Raw genomic sequence first — 19411 nt, 5'->3', positions numbered from 1 at the left:
ATTCATCCAGGCAAGTGGAGAGTGTTTCAACACACTCTTAACTTGTGCCTTATAAATGGTGGACCAGTCTTAGGGAATCAAGGGGGTGAGTTACTTTCCAGGGAATTCCCAGTCCTTGGCCTACTCTTATAGCCACAGTATATGTATGCCTGGCCCAGTTAATGGTAACCCGCAGGATGTTGATGGTGGGGTTTCAGCAATGGTAACGCCCACTGAATATCAAGGAGAGGTCATTACACTCTCTTGTTGCAGACGGTCATTGCCTGTCGCTTGTGTGTTGTGAATGTTAGTTGACACTATTCAGCCCAAGCCTGAATGTCTAGATCTTGCTGCATGCAGGTACAGACTGACTATCTGAGGAGTTGCAAATGGTGCTGAACACTGTGCAATCATCAGCAAACAGCCCCCCACTTCTGACCTAATGATGGAGGGAAGGTCACTGATGAAGCAGCTGAAGATGGTTGAGCCTAGGCTATTACCCTGAGGAACTCCTGCAGTCATAAGACCATAAGACATAGGAGCAGAAATTAGGCCATTTAGCCCATCGAGTCTGCTCCGGGACTGAGATGATTGGCAGCCAACAAGCACAACCATCTTTCATTGTGCTAGCTATGACTCCAACCAGTGGAGAGCTCTCCCCCTGATTCCCATTGACTTTAATTTTACCAGGTCTCCTTCATGTCAAGGGCGGTCACCCTCCCCTTAATACAAGAACTCATGAAGAAACTTAATTTTGGTATAATTGAGGACAAATGCATAGTTGGGGACTCAGGCAGAAAAAACTTCCCAGTACAATGCATAGCACTTTTTGTACTTTTAGTTTAGAATTACTAGTTCGTTTGAGAATACCAGTTGAAGTGTTTTCTTTCTGCAGCCATGAGTCAACAAAACTACAGCTAATTTCCTGGATAGCTGCCATTGTAGAGGTTCATTGACTGGATTTAGAAGTGGTTAGATGAACAATTGACCAAATGCATTTGGATCAGCTGCCATGAGTTTTGTTAGCTGTATTGGGAATGGGTGGGGCTTGCGTGGTCTGCTCTGAAGATAGTTGCCATGGGTTTCTTCTGAACTCCCTCAGTAGATTAGTAATGTCTTTCTTCAATCCAATCAGATGACCTGCAATTTGAATAAAGCCAGGTCCACTACTGAACCTGAAGCTCATTCATCGTGTTCTCAGCTAGAGCTAGCTCTCAATGGCCGCTGACTACCCTGAAAAAGCAACAGCTGAAGCTTTCCAGCTTTTGGAGTTTCTGTAGCAGTCTTCCTATACAATAAGCCTTTGCAGTTCAATCCAGGTGGTTTCCTCTTCCCTCCCACCCCACTGAACACCAGATTTACACCGACAAAGTTGGCTTTATGAATTGTGAGGGGCAGTTTCTTCGGGTGCCATCAGCTACTGGCATTTAGGGGCAGCAGTTATGTGATAAATTTGCCAGGATTTTTCTCTATTCTTACACATACTCAGCCATTCAAGTTTAGACTGGAGCTAAGATCATAATCATGACTGCTGCAGCCAGTGAAGGGTAGTTGTTGATGGAAGAAAATATAAAACTAGATTTCACTGGCTTGATTTCTTTAGCTGTCTCTGTAGTTTGCTTCCTTTTCTCTTGGCTGTAGTATTAGGGTGTTTGGGACTGTAGGGGTTAACTCTCATTCATCTCCCCTCATGTTAAATGTGTTACATAAAGTTCTTGTTGTTTATACTGATAATAGCATCAGGTATTATTGGGTAATTATTACCACCACTAAACACTCCACCCAACTCGTAGTAAATTGCCTTCCCCTTATATGAATAGCTCTTACTCTTTTCATTGCATATATTGTAATAGATTAATACTAATGAACATGAGTTCTCTGTTTTTATGCAGTTGCTCACAGTTCTCAATAGTGACTCCATTGACGTGAGCAAGAGCATGGTTGTGCACTGAGGTCCGTGATACAGGTGATGTTTTCAGGGCCCTTTCTAAGCTAATAATTTTAAACAATTAATTGGTGATGTGCAAAATTATTGATAAGCAATCTTGTACATTCATTGTTTCTCACCATACTGTCACATATTACTACATGTTCTCATTATGAAGTGTAATAGTCAGCTATATAGTTATTAGTGAGGCATGAAAGGACTCACTAAAAGGCCGCCTCTATCCATTTAACTGTGTCACTGCTTGTAATATTAGATAAATAATTAGCCCAGAAACTAATTTTATTGCCCATATTTACTTTAGCAGTTCCTTATCATCTATGACATAAAGATAAAGTTTTAATTCTAAGTAGTGTATTTGCAGTGGGAGCAGCAACAGCTGTCAACTGGACGTCGCAATGATGACAGTGATTGTGCTCACTCACGAATGCCTGTCCTCATGATGCAAATTTACATCAGGCCTTTCAAACAATTTTTTATATTTAAGGATTTAAATCTCTGACTGTGAGACACTTGGGGGAAACAAATGTATGTGATAGGTCTCTATATGAATTTCGGTCCTCTGTTAGCTGAAGCAGCTTTAAAAGATTTTCAGTGTAGATGATAGATTGGAAGAGGTAAAGAATTGCCTAATTTTGAGGTCCTGGAAATGCTAAATGCTTTCAAATTTGCAGGTAAATACTTAATGTCCAATACTTTCAATCTTGAAGTGTGGTCCATATCACAAACACCATTTTTCATAATCAGATAAAACTAATTATGATCAACAATGCTACTTATAAGTGGCGCAGTGGTTACTACTGGTACCTCACAGCTCCAAGGACCCAGGTTCAATACTGACCTCAGGTGTCTGTCTGTGTGGAGTTTGAACTTTCTCCCTGTCTCTGTGTGGGTTTCTACTGGGTGCTCTGGTTTCCTCCCACCATCTAAAGACATGCTGGCTAGGTGGATTGGCTATGGTAAGTTGTCCCCTGGTGAGTGTTTGCCCTGTGATAGACTGGCATCCCATCCTGTGTGTACTCTGCCTAGTGCCCATTACCTGTCAGGATAGGCTCTGCAACCCTGCATTGGATGAAGCAGTTCTGGATAAGTGAGTACTATTTATGTACTTTAGCTTTCTTATGACTATTTTCCTTGAATTTCTGCTTTGCTTGTAATACCAAAGCTGTCTTCAAGATACTGGCTTAAAGGGGTTGTTCCTGAGCAGAGAAGGCACAGGGGAGATTTGATAGAGCAGTTTAAAATCATAAAGGGTTTAGACAGAGTAAATAAAGTGAAACAGTTTCCAATAGCTATCGGTTCTGTAGCCAGAGGATGCATTTAAGGTGATTAGAAAAAGAACCAGAGGATACATGAAGAAAAACATTTTTAAGCAATGAATGTTTATGATTTGGAATGCACTGCCTGGTAGAGTAGTAATGGGTAACTTTCAAAAGAGATTTGGAAAATACTTGAAGGAGAAAAATGTTAGGTTTGTGGGGAAAGACTGGGGAGGGGAAAGAGTGGATTGTTTGTTGAAAGAGCCAGCATAGACTCACGATGTTGTATCATTCTATCATTCACCAAGTAGACACAAACACTTATTTTAGTTTAATGATCAGAATTACCAAACTTCAACAGCACTATCTTCCAGTGGGCTTTTACCGCTTGGACCTGAGGTCTGGTGGCCAGGGTTTTGTCACCTTCTTGACAACACTAGTTCACAGGTTTTCAAGTTGGAAAACTTACTTCAACAGGAGGACCACATGAAGGCTGCTGACACAGGACATTGACACAATGGACCTCAAAATTAAATGCCACACACTCATCTGAAACCCTGTAGTTCCTAACGGAACACACACCACACCCTACAAACTGACTGCAGCCCTGCCTCTCGATAATGCACCTCCTGGTTGACTAACCGCACACTGGTAACTGACCCCAGCGGTGAAGTCCCAGGAAAACCTGGACAACATTTAACCACTTGAGAACAGGCCAGGTCAGATGTGGTCACTTGCTCCACAGGTGGAACATGAGGAAATAGCTCAAATTGTGACTGTGGGCATCCAAGTCAAACCATTGCCCACATACTGAACTCCTGCCCTGACAGATCCATTCCTTGTGGGATTAAAACCATTTACACTGTCAGGTTTAGCTGCTGAATGGATTGTTAACCTCTACATCAAACCATAACTGGTGCCCACAGCCATATAAATAAAACAAAGTACCATAATAGGCATCTTAAATGCTGTTATGAGGATGTGCCTTTTATTAAAAAAAAAAACAATTTCCAATTTTATTACTTCTGGCTGGATTTTAAAAAACAATAAACTGTAACCCTATTAAGACAGTGGAGGACTGCCAGCCAGCCAGAATATACAACTTGCATTCCACTCAAGTGGGATGAAAAGGGAACAGACACCCAAACTTCACCACCCCCCCCCCCCACCACCCCACCCCCAGGGAACGTGAAAGACCCCATCTCTTGTTGGATTTCACATTATCTTGAAACTCTTCAAAAATTTCTGAGATGAGACATCAAAATGCAATTACCTATTCTACAAAACAAATTCCTCTGGAATATATAGCCAACAAGAGTTTTCAGAACTGTTTACCAAGTCAGAGCGATCAATAGCGATCAGAATGCTGTACAGAAAGTCTGCAAAAAGAAACTGTTTCTCTCTCCCTCTCTTGAAAGTATTGCATCTGGATTTGCAAAGTAACCATCCTGAGAAGAAGAATCTACTGCAAACAGATCTTTCAGGAATAAATGTGGAAATTTGCTCCATGCAACTACATCCTGGAAGACAACTGAACAAAATGGCCGCAACATGCAATCACTGCATCAAGACAAAGGACAGTTAACCATACATAGATAGGCTATCTTTGATGCTTGTATCAGAACACCTCTTGAACTGATTTGTTCTAATAAAAGGAGCATCAGTTTCTTTAATTCCTAAAGCCTTTCATTCATAACATCACCTTAGTGAATCTCTCCTGCACCTCTCCATGGCTTCAACAGCCTCCTCCAAGGTGTCCAAACTTGACACAATATTCTAACTGCAACCTCACCAGTGATTTGTAAAGGTTTTGCATTAATTCTTTGTTTTTCTACCAGACGCATCTATTTATAAAATCTAGATTTCATATGACTTTTTTGACAGATTGATTATCTTGTCCTCTGGTGGATGTGTTTGCTCCCTTTTCTTCATCTCAAAATGTGTCACTTCACATTTCTCCACATAAAATGTCATCTGAAGTCTATCTGCCCAATGTACTGCATCCTCCTGAAGTTTCTTTCACAGTGAACTGTTCTTTTATTTTGAGCTGCCTACACGCTAGTCCAAGCAACAATACTCTTCCTCAATACCAATATTGGACTTAAAGGAGCTGAAATAGGGATTTAAAAAGAGAAGGTGAAACTTGGGGTAGTTTAAATCTAACTTGCCTGAACGGAAACTGATAAGATCAGTTAAGACTTCAATGTAAAGTGAAGTCAGGCAACATGTAAAACAGACAGACAATCATATCAAATTCCCACCAAACGAGTTTACATAAAGTCACAACCTTTGTTTTAATAACCAAAGGTTGCATTTATCAGAGTTCATTACTCAGCACTTTTTTTTTTTCTAATTTAGTCTGTCTGTAGAGGGGACATTCCTCTAAGGTGCAGCATTGTTTGTCTTTCCACAAGTGCATGAGGGGTTTGTTCTGAAGCCCTAACGGTAGAGGTTGATGCACAGGTTGCTGCCTAAGACCTTTCAGCCACAGTACACCACGGGACTGGAAATTGTATAGAACCCCCTCGGGCGCATGACTCACATTGAATGTACATAACAAACATGATAATTGTATTGAAGCGCCCCAGATTACAACATGATCTATGTAGAACATTTGAATATCATTACACTTTCTGTGATGGCTATTTTGAAATGTTCTTTTAGATATTTTATGAATAAAGTATATTTAGGGGCCTTGGCCTGTCCTGAATCTGTTTAGCAAGGGCCGCACTTGCCATGGTAATTCAAAGCCTGCCATATGATAGATGGGGTTTGTCATAAGGAACTAGTTAGTGACTTCCCATGTTTCCCATTCCTTGATCCAAAGGATGTCTGCTGGTAGATCTTGCTCAGGAAGGGTGTTCCATATGGGGCACCCAGGTAGAAGACAGGCAGCAGGTGGGTTGAACAGGTCATTATGGAGTGGTAAATGAGATGCAGAACAGATGGTTTCAACCAACTTGTGGGTTTGTGTCAGGCAGATGTGTGGTGGATTGATGTTTTCAAGGACAGGAAGCCAGGGGAGGCGTGTTGAGCTAAGAGTTCCAGTTATGACGCACATTGTTGCATTCAATTGAGTAACCACAGTTTGTGTGTGTGTAATGATCTTTGCCAGACAGGTGCAAAGTGCTCTGCTGCAGAGTATCATAAAGCAAGTGCTGAGGTCCAGAGTGTTGTGGCAGCAGCTCAACACGTAGATCCAGCAAGCTTGGTTAGCAGGTTGTTTGCTGCTGTTTTCTTCAGGTGTTCCCGAAAGGACAGAGTCCTATCCAGAGTCACTCCCAAGAATGTTGGGTTGGGATCATGCTTTAGTCTCTGGCCATCCGTGTGGATATGCAATTCTTTTTTGGCACTGGCATTGTGGAGGTGGAATACACTAGATATGGTTTGAGAGGAATTCAGTGTAAGTCGCCATGTGCTGCAGTAATCCATCAACTTTGTACCATCTTCATTAAGAGTCTGGTCCAGAGAGCAGCAGGGTGGAGTTTGGGTGGCACAGCAGGCGTGATCAGCATAGATGAACTTGTGGGATGTGGGTGTTGGCAGGTCATTTGTATATGTGTTGAGCAGGATTGGGGCTAGCACTGAGCACTATGGTAGTCAGTTGACCTGTCTTCTCCATGCAGTTCTCCCTTGTCCAGTGTGGATTCTCAATCATCTGTTGCAAAGGAGCATTTCAACAGCTGCCTTGACCTAAGTTCGAGGCACTCAGGACAGCTTTAGGAGCAGGTCAATGTGCCACACTATGCATTAGACAGCAGTGAGGTCCAGTAGCACTATGCCTGCCTTGAGGTTTTTGTGGAAGCCATTTCCGATGTAAGTGGTGAGTGCCAGAATTTGATCACATGTCGTGCAATCCTTTCGGAAACCAGCTTTAAGACCATAAGACATAGGAGCAGAAATTAGGCCATTCGGCCCATCGAGTCTGCTCCGCCATTCAATCATGGCTGATAAGTTTCTCAACCCCATTCTCCCGCCTTCTCCCCATAAACTTTGATCCCCTTACCAATCAAGAACCTATCTATCTCAGTTTTAAATACACTCAATGACCTGGCCTCCACAGCCTTGTGTGGCAATGAATTCCATAGATTCACCACTCTCTGGCTAAAGAAGTTTCTCCTCATCTCTGTTCTAAAAGGTCTTCCCTTTACTCTGAGGCTGTGCCCTCAGGTCCTCGTCGCTCCTACTAATGGAAACATCTTCCCCAATGTCCACTCTATCCAGGCCTTTCAGTATTCTGTAAGGTTCAATCAGATCCCACCCCCCCTCATCCTTCTAAACTCCATCGAGTATAGACCCAGAGTCCTCAAAATTTCCTCATATGTTAAGCCTTTCATTCCTGGGATCGTTCTCGTGAACCTCCTCTGGACCCTCTCCAGGGCCAGAACATCCTTCCTGAGATACAGGGCCCAAAATTGCTTACAATATTCTAAATGTGGTCTGACCAGAGCCTTATAAAGCCTCAGCAGCACATCCCTGCTTTTATATTCTAGTCCTCTCGAAATAAATGCCAACATTGCATTTGCCTTCCTAACTACTGACTCAACATGCAAGTTAACCTTAAGAGAATCCTGGACTAGGACTCCCAAGTACCTTTGCATTCCAGATTTCTGAATTCTCTCCCCATTTAGAAAATAGTCTATGCCTCTATTCTTCCTACCAAAGTGCATGACCTCGCACTTGCCCACGTTGTATTCCATCTGCCACTTCTTTGCCCATTCTCCTAACCTGTCCAAATCTTTCTGCAGCCTCCCCGCCTCCTCAATACTACCTGTCCCTCCACCTATCTTTGTATCATCTGCAAACTTAGCCAGAATGCCCTCAGTTCCTTCATCTAGATCATTAATGTATAAAGTGAAAAGTTGTGGTCCCAACACTGACCCTTGCGGAACTCCACTAGTCACCGGCCGCCATCCTGAGAAGGACCCCCTTATCCCCACTCTCTGCCTCCTGCCAGACAGCCAATCCTCTATCCATGCTAGTACCTTGCCTCTAACACCATGGGCTCTTATCTTACTGAGCAGCCTCCTGTGCGGCACTTTGTCAAAGGCCTTCTGGAAGTCCAAGTAGATAACATCCATTGGCTCTCCTTTGTCTAACCTACTCGCTACCTCCTCAAAGAATTCTAACAGATTTGTCAGGCATGACCTCCCCTTGATGAAACCATGCTGACTTTGCCCTATTTTACCATGCACTTCCAAGTATTCTGAAATCTCATCCTTAATAATGGACTCTAAAATCTTACCAACGACTGACGTCAGGCTAATCAGCCTGTAATTTCCCGTCTTTTGCCTCACTCCCTTCTTAAACGGGGTTACATTAGCGATTTTCCAGTCCTCTGGGACCCTCCCTGATTCCAGTGATTCCTGAAAGATCACCACTAACGCCTCCATCATCTCTTCAGCTATCTCCTTCAGAACTCTGGGGTGTAATCCATCTGGTCCAGGTGATTTATCCACCTTCAGACCTTTCAGTTTTCCTAGCACCTTCTCCTTGGTAATGGCCACCATACTCACCTCTGCCCCCCCGACTCTCTTGAACTTTGGGGATGTTACTCGCGTCAGTCTTCACGGTGGAAGACACAAAGTACCTATTCAGTTCCTCTGCCATTTCTTTGTTCCCCACTACTACTTCTCCAGCGTCATTATCCAGCGGCCCAATGTCCACTTTTGCCTCTCTCTTACCCTTTATATATCTAAAAAAACTCTTGCAATCTTCTTTTATACTACTGGCTAGTTTACCCTCATATTTAATCTTCTCCCTCCTTATTTCTTTTTTAGTTGGTCTTTGTAGGCTTCCCAATCCCCTGGCTTCCCACTGCTCTTCGCCGCATTGTATGCTTTCTCTTTAGCTTTTATGCTGTCCCTGACTTCCCTTGTCAGCCATGGTTGCCTTGTCCTCCCTTTAGTATGCTTCTTCTTCCTAGGGATGAATTTTTGCTGTGCCTCCCAAATTACTCCAGAAACTCCTGCCATTGCTGTTCCACTGTCTTTCCTGCTAGGCTCAGCTCCCAGCCAATTCTGGCCAGCTCCTCCCTCATGCCTCTGTAGTTACCTTCATTCAACTGTAATACCGTTACAACTGATTCCAGCTTTTTCCCCTCAAATTGCAGGGTAAATTCTATCATATTATGGTCACTTCCTCCTAAGGGTTCCTTCACCTTAAGCTCCCTTATCAAATCTGCCTCATTACACATCACTAAATCTAGAATTGCCTGTTCCCTAGTGGGCTCCACCACAAGCTGCTCCAAAAAGCCATCTCGTAGACATTCCACAAATTCCTTTTCTTAGGATCCACTACCAACCTGATTTTCCCAGTCTACCTGCATATTGAAATCCCCCATGATCACTGTAACCTTGCCTTTCTTACACGCTTTTTCTATCTCCTGGTGTATCTTGTGCCCCACATCCTGACTACTGTTCAGGGGCCTGTACATAACTCCCATTATGGTTTTTTTTACCTTTGCAGTTCCTCAACTCTACCCACACAGATTCTACATCATCTGACCCTGCGTCATTTCTTGCTATCGATTTAATTTCTTTTCTTACTAACAAAGCAACCCCACCCCCTCTGCCAGCCTGCCTATCTTTTCGAAAGGATGTATATCCTTGGATATTTAGCTCCCAGTCCTGATCCCCTTGTAGCCATGTCTCCTTGATGCCCACCACATCATACCTGCCAATTTCAATCTGTGCCACAAGCTCATTTACCTTGTATCTGAATGCACGCAGTATACGAAATAACACCTTCAGTCCTGTATTTCCCATCCCCTTTCTCATTTGTTGTCCCTTTATCTGATGTGCTTGAAGTTAGATTCCTAGCCCTTCCAAACACTCTGTCCTATTTTGTGTTCTGGAGACTTTAATAGCTTGTTGACATTAAGGATGGTTCCTACTTCCAGAGATATGTGTTACAGGATAAGATGCTCAAAGATCTTAAGGCACACAGAAGGTAGTGAAAGCAGTCAATAGTTGGTCACCAATATGAGATCTTTTCCAGGTTTTGGAATGACAATGATTTTTGCCATATGCCACATATTCGGGAGTGAGTTTGAGCTGATGATTCTTGTGTGGAACTGAGTCAGCCATGGCACAAGCACAGGGGCCGAGTTGTTTCAAGAATTCTGGTGTGATTTTGTCATATCCCACTGCTTTACCACAATTCTGTCATCCTGAAGGGATCTGGACTGCTAAGTTCTGCATGTTGCTAGCAGTGTCTTTTCAGTTCGTAATAGGTGATGTGCTTCACTTACTTTGCCTGTGGTGCTTCCGCTACACGGTGCAGGTGACTGGCAACTTGGTTCGGGGTGACTGACAGACGATTTAGTAGAGGTGATTTTTGGGCTTCCCTAAGGTGGCAAATCGGGCTCCAGCACTTCCGACTGGGATAGCTGAAATTGAGCCTTGCTGTCGTTTGCTCTCATTCGGTGCAATGTGCAACATTGAGAGACTCAATTAAGTGATCTGCTATATCGGGGTCACCAGATAATTCATACCTCTTTAGGCTTGCTGCACTCTCTGCATCAATGCATGGGACATAGGTGGGTCGATAGCCACAAGGGATGGCTATGCAAGTAGCTTTGTAAATGGTGGTTATGTGTCTCATCCACAGGTATGTTATGAGTGGGTATAGTTACAATGATGCGGTCCAAGGTCTTGCTGTATTTTGGCCAATCTGCTTTACAGAAGTTCCATCCCATATGCTGTTGATGAATGGAAGGCAATGGCCAATGGCCTGTGTTGACTATGTGGGAATTCATCCAGGGCTAGGCGCTGTGCTGGGTGAGGATGACCATCAAGGCCCAATACAGCTCAGGTGAGTATTTTCGACCCCATCTGGCTGAATGGAATGTTCTTCGAAGCTTGAGTCATATGTCAGGACATCATCACTGTCTGATGCACAATAATCCCAGTCAGCATGGTGGTTTTTGACCACATTCAACCACATAGTTGAATGGATGAGGCAGTATTGAAAGGACTTGCTATTCCCAGCTGGCGGGCTTGTACATATTCGCGATATGGAAACCGCCGACTCGTACTGTGCCACAGAACATGGCTGAGGACAGGGCATCTGTATCAGTGATGTTGGATCAGACATAGGTGACATGGCCATGATTAGCATGAGGGCAGTAGCACAGTAGGTCAAAACCTTTGATGTGATAGCGACCTGCTTCTTCAGTTCCAATCTAGGTCTCTTGCAAGAAAATGAGTAAAAGATTTCACAAAGAGAATGGAGTGTGTAAATACTGCTGTGTGCTGAAAGTCATCAGTAATAATATGGAAAACATTTGGGACAAAATATTAACAATGTTAACTCCAGAATTACATCAACGAAATAAAATCCCATATAGGAATAGTCAAAGGCATAAAACCAGATGATTGCTTTTTTCTCCCCTCCTATCCTGGGGGTGCTAATTTAGGCCTGGGTATGATTCCATTGGTGCAGACAGCTCTCCAATACCTCACCTAAAGTCATTGGTCGTGCAGGGAATCTGGCAAGCTATTCGTCTTTGAGGAGCATCACAGCGAAATCTAGTCCTATCCTCAAGGCACACACTTTCCCATACAGTTAGGTCACTGGATACAGATGCAACCAGTCCTGGGTGATTTACTTTCTTACCTTTCACCAGGTATGCTCAGAGATTATCACTTGTGATTAATATGGAGATTTCAAAACAACCTTTCTTCCATAAAATCTTAGCAACATTAATAACGATGAAAGCAACACTTCAACTTTTTACCAAATTACAAAATCCACGCTTTTTTTATTTGCCCAAATTAATGTGGGATCACAAGTAGAACTTCACCTATCACAACAAGTACAGACTTGCAACTCATTCATATTCTAGTCATGCTGTAAATCACTACTTACCCATCTCTTTGGAAGCATGGCTATCGCTGGTTAGTTCACCCATTTTCATTAGCGGCTCAAATTAGCCTTTTGCTGATATGCAGTATTAAGGCTTCCGGAATGACCACTAACAGCAATGCCCCCAATATTGACAGGAGTTTTAACTCCAGGGCGCGTCTTTTTTTTGTACAAAATCCCTGTCCAGAATGTCAGCCTAATTCCATGAGGACTCGAAACGTCAACTGTGCTCTTCTCCGCCGATGCTGCCAGACCTGCTGAGTTTTTCCAGGTATTTCTGTTTCTGTTGTTTTGGATTTCCAGCATCCGCAGTTTTTTTTTGTTTTTAGCCTAATTCACAAGCTTGGTTCTTTGTCAAGCAGGGAGCACTCCAGAGCAGACCTCAGCCACAGCATGACCGCAGCACAGGTAAGGATCTTGTTACAGTGCTGATGGGAGCATGTGGGAGTCGTCCAATTCTGAGGGGGTCCGATTGCGGTGGAGTCCAATCCATGATAATGGGGAAGATCCAATCCCTGGAGCGGGGGGGTTCTTTGGATGGGGAGGGGTGGAAGGTAAGCTTGGAGATCTGCGGGGGAGCGCTACTGCTTTTCCTAGTCAACAAGCAGTACTCTAAAGTCATGTATCTTTTCTCTGAAATTGCTTTCACCTCTCTTGACCTGCCAGATTCCCTGTGGCCCAGAAAACCCAGCCAGCCAGGGTTAACGGTGAGGCTTCCAACCTCGTTATAATATTTAAATGGTCAACCCACTTCCTGAGAGTTGTTTGGTTGCTTGCCCTGCCCTGTCGCCATTGAACCCAGAATGGGGTGTGTTGGAGGCAAATGTGGTCAGGTTTGAGATTTTTAAAATGTTTACATCTCATACAAACACAACCCACCCATTTTGGGGGAGGGGGGCGGGTGGGGGGGGGTTTAAAATTAACCCTGCGAACCACCAGCCTAACAATTTCATTTTCTTTGAAGCACTAGTTTTGGTGAATAGAAGGCCCAGATCTTCATCTGAAGACATAGTGGAAACAAGAGCACCTGGCTGTGAAACCACCTGCCAAATCCAAAAATGATGGTTGATATGAATGAAGATGGAGAAGGGTGATCAAGTAGCATTGTGGTGACCCCATGTAACATGGGGAAAACTGAAAAAAAAATTAATCTGAAGATGGCTTCCGTGCAGGGGCAGTGCGCATGGAGTTACATGGGAGAAACATGGAATTCAACTATGGGGGTTGGAACCTGCGATCTCAACTCAACTGAAAGCAATTAATTTTGACTTCCAGGTTTCACAACCCCAAACTGCACACCAGGCATGACACACACCGGCACACTGCAAGCTCAGCTATATTTAAAGAGACGGTCCACAAATGTAAATTGGAGTTGTTCAGGATGAATGGTGGACACGGAGCAAGGCCTGTGCCCAGACCGGGTCAGGCCTCACTGGAGTTACTGCTGAGTGTACTCAGGAGGAGGAGGGGACATGATTGGGAGGAAGAAGCCTGTGACTTTCACCCAGAAGGTGTGTTTAGAAGTAGCTAGGGGGCAAGTGGGGGGCATGGGGGTGTGGAGCAGAGTGTTGTGCCAGGTCATGGATGTGGCATATAAAGCTATTTAATGATCTAATCTGGTCAGGAAAGATGAATACACTTGCTGATGATCTATATCCTGTGCACCCTGCCTTCTACTCTGTCTCACTAACTGTTCTCCATCAGATCACTCTTCACACCCACTCAGTGACCAGCCTTCACGTTCTATGCACTTCATCACCTCCCCATTTATCCACCCACTATTATCACTCACCCCAATCCTTATGCAATATAATACATGTTTTTTTTATTCACCCTCACTTGATGACATGGTATCCACTAGGGAAATGCCTGACTTTCTCTCACTCACAGCTCTGTTTTCTCACTTCTTGTCAGTGAAGAGAGAGCAAAATGTAAGGAAGAGGGACAAGAATGAAGGTGGCCCCAATAAATAGTTCAGTTCACAGAGGCAAAGGGTGAGATCCAGGAGATGAATGACACACTTACATCCATCAGTCAAAGATGGAGAGAACAGGAGCTCATAGATAACTGGTGAAAGAATTACAACTATGCCTGATTACACATATGCTGACTTTATTTCAACAATGGCTGAACAATGAGGAGGCTGAGTGTGGCTATTGTCAAGATTGTGAATTTGCCACAACTAAATCATACTGCTTTCTTTATTCTTCCATGGCTTTCGCACAAACAGCATGTGGCACAAAACATTCTCAAAGCTGATTCCTCAGAGGACCTCATTCCTTCTGAGGGGGCATCATTACAGGATGTACAATCATGCACCAGCTCAGATACTCACACTTTGGTGGATCCACTTAGGCAGTTAGTTGGGTTTTCACTTGGTGGTTCAGACGTCACGAGTACAATCAGACACTCGTGGCAATGGAGACTTTGCAATGGGCAGGGGGATATTCCTGTCCAAGCTCTGCTCAGCTATCATTGAAAAGGAGAATGTTAGAGATGCATTAGCAAGTTTGCCAGGTATTGGCAGACATGCAGACACACTTTCCACAATAACAGAGAGGACGGCGGAGTCCAATTTGATCATCATTTGTTACAATTCCAGCCCATGTTACTAATGGACAAGTTAAATCCCAGGATGGAACCCGGCTTGATAGATCCTAACTTTAATTTTTTGTTTAGATATGTGGAGAGTAGCTACTGAACAGAGTCACAGCAGTTAGCTAATGAACTTTTAACAAAAGAATAAAATGTTTATTAAACAGGAAAAGACAAACTACATTACAATACTCCTTCACCCACAGCTATGCTTTTACAGATATATACAGATTTGTAAGGATAACACAAGTTACAAAAGCTATTTTATACTGTAATGTTCACAGTAAGTACATAGTCCATGTAAACCAATAGGTGACCTGTGGTCAGACACACCACATTCCAAAACCAAGCAACAGATGCCACCCCAAACAGATGCTATGAATCTCTCCTCAACTACTCCCACCCAGACGCTTGTCAAGCCGTGGACAACCAGTCTCACTGAACTCCGTCTTTCACATGAGGGTATCCAATCTCAACTCTCGAAGAACTGGCTTTGGGACCTTCTCCCAAACAGACGCTTTCGCTCAGATGCCTTCCACAAGGGTCCATCTCCAGAGTTTCAAACTCTCCTGGATTGCCACATGCATTCAAGCTGTCTTCCACACACTCTGTCTCACTGACTCAGCCGTGACAACAGAACACCACTGCTTCACATGCCCATAGTGAAGAGTTACAGACCTTCAACTGTCTCCTTGGACCTTCTGGCTTCTCGCACGCCCATATTGCTTTGAATCTGCATCCTGCAGCTTTCTCTCTTTAAGCTTGAAGCTTGGAGCCTTCCTCTCGTTTCCTTACTGTCATTTCCACAGAACAGGACATTTTCCAGATTTTTTAAAAATGCATTCATGGGACATTGGTTTTTGCTGGCTAGGCCAGTATTTATTGCCCTCCCCTAGTTTCCCTTGAAATGGTGGTAAGCTGCCTTCTTGAACTGCTGCAGTCCACGTGGTGTAGGTACACCCACAGTGCTATTAGGAAGGGAGTTCCAGGATTTTTGCCCAGTGTCAGTGAAGGAACGGCAATATATTTCCATGTCAGGATGGTGAGTGACTTGGAGGGGAACTTCCAGGTGGTGGTGTTCCCATATGTCTGCTGCCCTTGTCCTTCTAGATGGTAGCAGTCGTGGGTTTGGAAGGTGCTGTCTAAGGAGCCTTGGTGAATTCCTGCAGTTTAACTTGTAGATGGTACACACTGCATGTTGGTGGTGGAGGGAGTGTATGTTTGTGTATGTGGTGCCAATCAAGCGGGCTGCTTTGTCCTGGATGTCAAGCTTCTTGAGCGTTGTGGGAGCTGCACTCATCCAGGCAAGTGGGGAATATTCCATCACACTGCTGACATGTGCCTTGTAGATGGTGAACAGGCTTTGTGGGGTCAAAAAGTAAATTACTGGTCGCAGGATTCCCAGCCCCTGACCTGCTCTTGTAGCCACAGTATTTACATGGCTAGTCCAGTTCAGTTTCTGGTCAATGGTATTCCCCAGGATGTTGACAGTGGGGGACTCAGCGATAGTAATGCCTTTGAACGTCAAGGGATTCTCTCTTGTTGAAGATGGTCATTGCCTGGCACTTATGTGGCACGGATGTTACTTGCCACTTTCCAGCCCAAGCCTGGTTATTGTCTAGGTCTTGCTGCATTTGGACATGGACTGCTTCAGTATCTGAGGAGTCATGAATGGTGCTGAACATTGTGCAATCATCAGCGAACATCCCTACTTCTGACCTTATGATGGAAGGAAGGTCATTGATGAAGCAGTTGAAGATGATTGGGCCAAGGACACTACCCTGAGGGACTCCTGAAATGATGTCCTGGAGCCGAGATGACTGACCTCCAACAACCACATCCACCTTCCTTTGTGCTAGGTATGACTCCAATCAGTGGAGAGATTTCCCCGTGATTCCCACTGACTCCAGTTTTGCTCGGTCTCCTTGATGCCACACTCCGTTGTATACAGCCTTGATGTCAAGGGCAGTCACTCTCACCTTGCCCGTTGACTAGACTGTCGTCTTGGATCTTCCCTTTTCCACTTCCCTGTATTTTGGGACTTTCTTCTTTAGTTTCTGGAGCCTGCTTCTGCAGTTTCCTCCCCTGGCCAACCTCTCTTGGCAGCTAGCTTCAACTTTAGTTTGGGACTTGCTTTCTGTCCCTCTGCTGTCCAGACTATCTGGAATCCTGGCTTCAACTGAATTGAAATTGCTTTTCTTTAGTTTTCTCTGTCTGTGTGTATGTGGGGTTGGGGAAATGGTATAGGGTGTGTGGGGGGTGGGGGGTGGGGGGGTGGGGGGGCTCCCTCTCTGGACATCTGTTGCTAGGCAACTGCACAGTTTTCTTTTACCCTTGTTTTAACTTCCCTAAACCACTACTCTTGATAACACAGACCTCCACTTCAAGGGCCATCAAATCTTCATTAAAATGCAGGCATCTTTTAAAGTGAAACTAAAACTCAACTTCCCCTTTTTCTTAACACACAAATACAGAAATACAAATCAAGCTTAAACATTAAGGGTACATCTTATTCTTAACACAGCCAAATATACATAACTTACTTAAACTATCTCTATTTCCTAACGCACTGGATTGGCAGGGCAGGGTACTATGAGAATGTCCAACATGGAGAGAGAGTCCATCTCCATGGAGCCTCAATCAACACTCTCAAATGAGCCCATGCAGAGTGTGACCATGCAGATTCTGGATATCAACTTGTCTACTGCCTTAAACAGGATGACAGATACATTATCCATGGCTTTATACCAAGTCATTGATCTTCATCAATCTCGTCTGCAGTGGAGTGATAGGAACGATGTGGCACTAGTCCATGATTGGATCAATGGCCTAAGGGAACATGGCATTGGGAACTCTGCTCAAAAATTCTCATTTTTTTGCCTCAGTCCTTATCTGACCTACGCTATCTTGTCTCCCAATAGTTGAGTCTGCCTCTGCACAGGTGCAGGTGGGGCAGCCTATGATGGGGCTGTTGGGCTTCAAAATACTGAGGGTGTAACCCTAAAGTATCTCAGCAATAAGGGCAGGAATCAGAGCTCACTGCCTCTACCTCCACTGAAGACATGGGTTGTTCCATGTCGGAGTGGTAGAGAGCGTAATTTGAAGAAATTGTAATTCACCAAGATGTTTGACAAAATATTATGTTAAGTTTCCTTTTTTCTTACAATGCCACCTAAAATTTAATGATTTGCACCTTCTCCATACTTTAACCACTATTGTATCATGAGGACCAACTCACCACTTCACTAGTTTTATGATGTGTTAAAACATTCCGGGACCCATTGGGTGGATGTGTAATTGGTGGGCCAGTGATTGAAGGACTATTTAATGGAAAGGGGTTGGGTGGTGGGCAGGGCAAGAGTTGGTGCTGGTGGTGAGAATAGACAAGGAGGTTAAATTTGTTACATTTCACACTAAGTGAACCATTGTGAAATTATGGCATCCCTGTCAAACTGGGCAGCAATGTAGCCAGCTGGTCTGGCGATGGTTACCGCACCTTCATCCCTATGCTCCTCCTTCCCTTTGTTCTCCTCATTCAAAAATAAATGATCAGCCCCTTTTTAATCCTCCACCTAAACAAATCATTCGTGTGGACCATTCTCCGCAATACTTGATCACTGCCGTGGATGGGGATGATCTCCCTCCTTTAATGTGCAGTCATATACACCAAAGGTGCCTCCCATCCTGATTTGCCAAGTTGAAATCCTCCAAGGTTGAAAAAGGTTGTATCCACACAGTCTTTGCCAGGCATTTGCCAGAGGGAACTGAGACAGCAGCCGCAATAAGTGATGCTTTATCCACATGGCACAATCACAATTTTAAATACCTATCTGAACTACTGGTTTTATGTTTCCAATATCAGTTTTTCATACCCTGGGAAACTCATCCTGTTCAAGTAAAATTTGGAACCACTTAAAAATAATTTTAAAATACCTAATTGAAGTCTCCTAAGGATGGATGGAATTGTAGCAATAAGCATCCAAAAAAAACCAATGAGGAAAGCCCCAGATTGGGCAAGTAGCTTTCTTGATGGCATCCAAACCCACCTGTTAGACCCAAGCTGTGCTCGCACTGTAAAAATCAATAGTTTTTACTTCTTACTCACTCTCAACCACCATCCTTTGAGGTTAAAACTCCCCCCTTAAAATTTCCAATTTCCTGCACCAGCCATCCTTGTGGCTTCACTAAATGAGATTGCCAATTTGTGCCATATTATGCATAGTTGGTGCCAAGGATTGATATCTCATGCAAGCTTGTTTGCAGGTGCACAAAATATGTTTTCTTAAGGCAAGCAAATATTGAAAATGATAATCGCATCACCTAGGTTGGATTTAAAACTTATTTTCAGGGTTGAAAGTACATTGGGAGCAGTACATTACTCAAGTCACAAAGCTGGCCATTTATATCCTTTTAAATATATATTTTAAAGTTATTTTATCTCTTAGTTTTCTCCCTTCAGCTCAACAAGTGCTGTTGTGTACTCCAATTGTCTTCAGAGTCCTTAAGGTGGGCAAAGAAGAATAAATTCAGATCCCTTCTCCTCATTGTTACCAACGTTGGAAAGTGGACATTGGGACATTGCATAAATCGAAGATTAGATGTCTCAAGGGGCGCTCACCCACTGGTCTGATGCCTTTCAAACCTTTCTATGTGGGAGATTCTCTGAAGTATTGGCACATTCGAAGATGCATCCCAAAATATTGATTCACTGCTAAGGATCCCTGTAACATTGACATACTCCTAGTGACCTTCTCACCACCCAGTG

Source organism: Cetorhinus maximus, chromosome 8, assembly GCF_964194155.1.
Source record: "Cetorhinus maximus chromosome 8, sCetMax3.hap1.1, whole genome shotgun sequence".
NCBI classification, from domain to species: Eukaryota; Metazoa; Chordata; class Chondrichthyes; order Lamniformes; family Cetorhinidae; genus Cetorhinus; species Cetorhinus maximus.
This window is presented reverse-complemented; position numbering follows the sequence as displayed.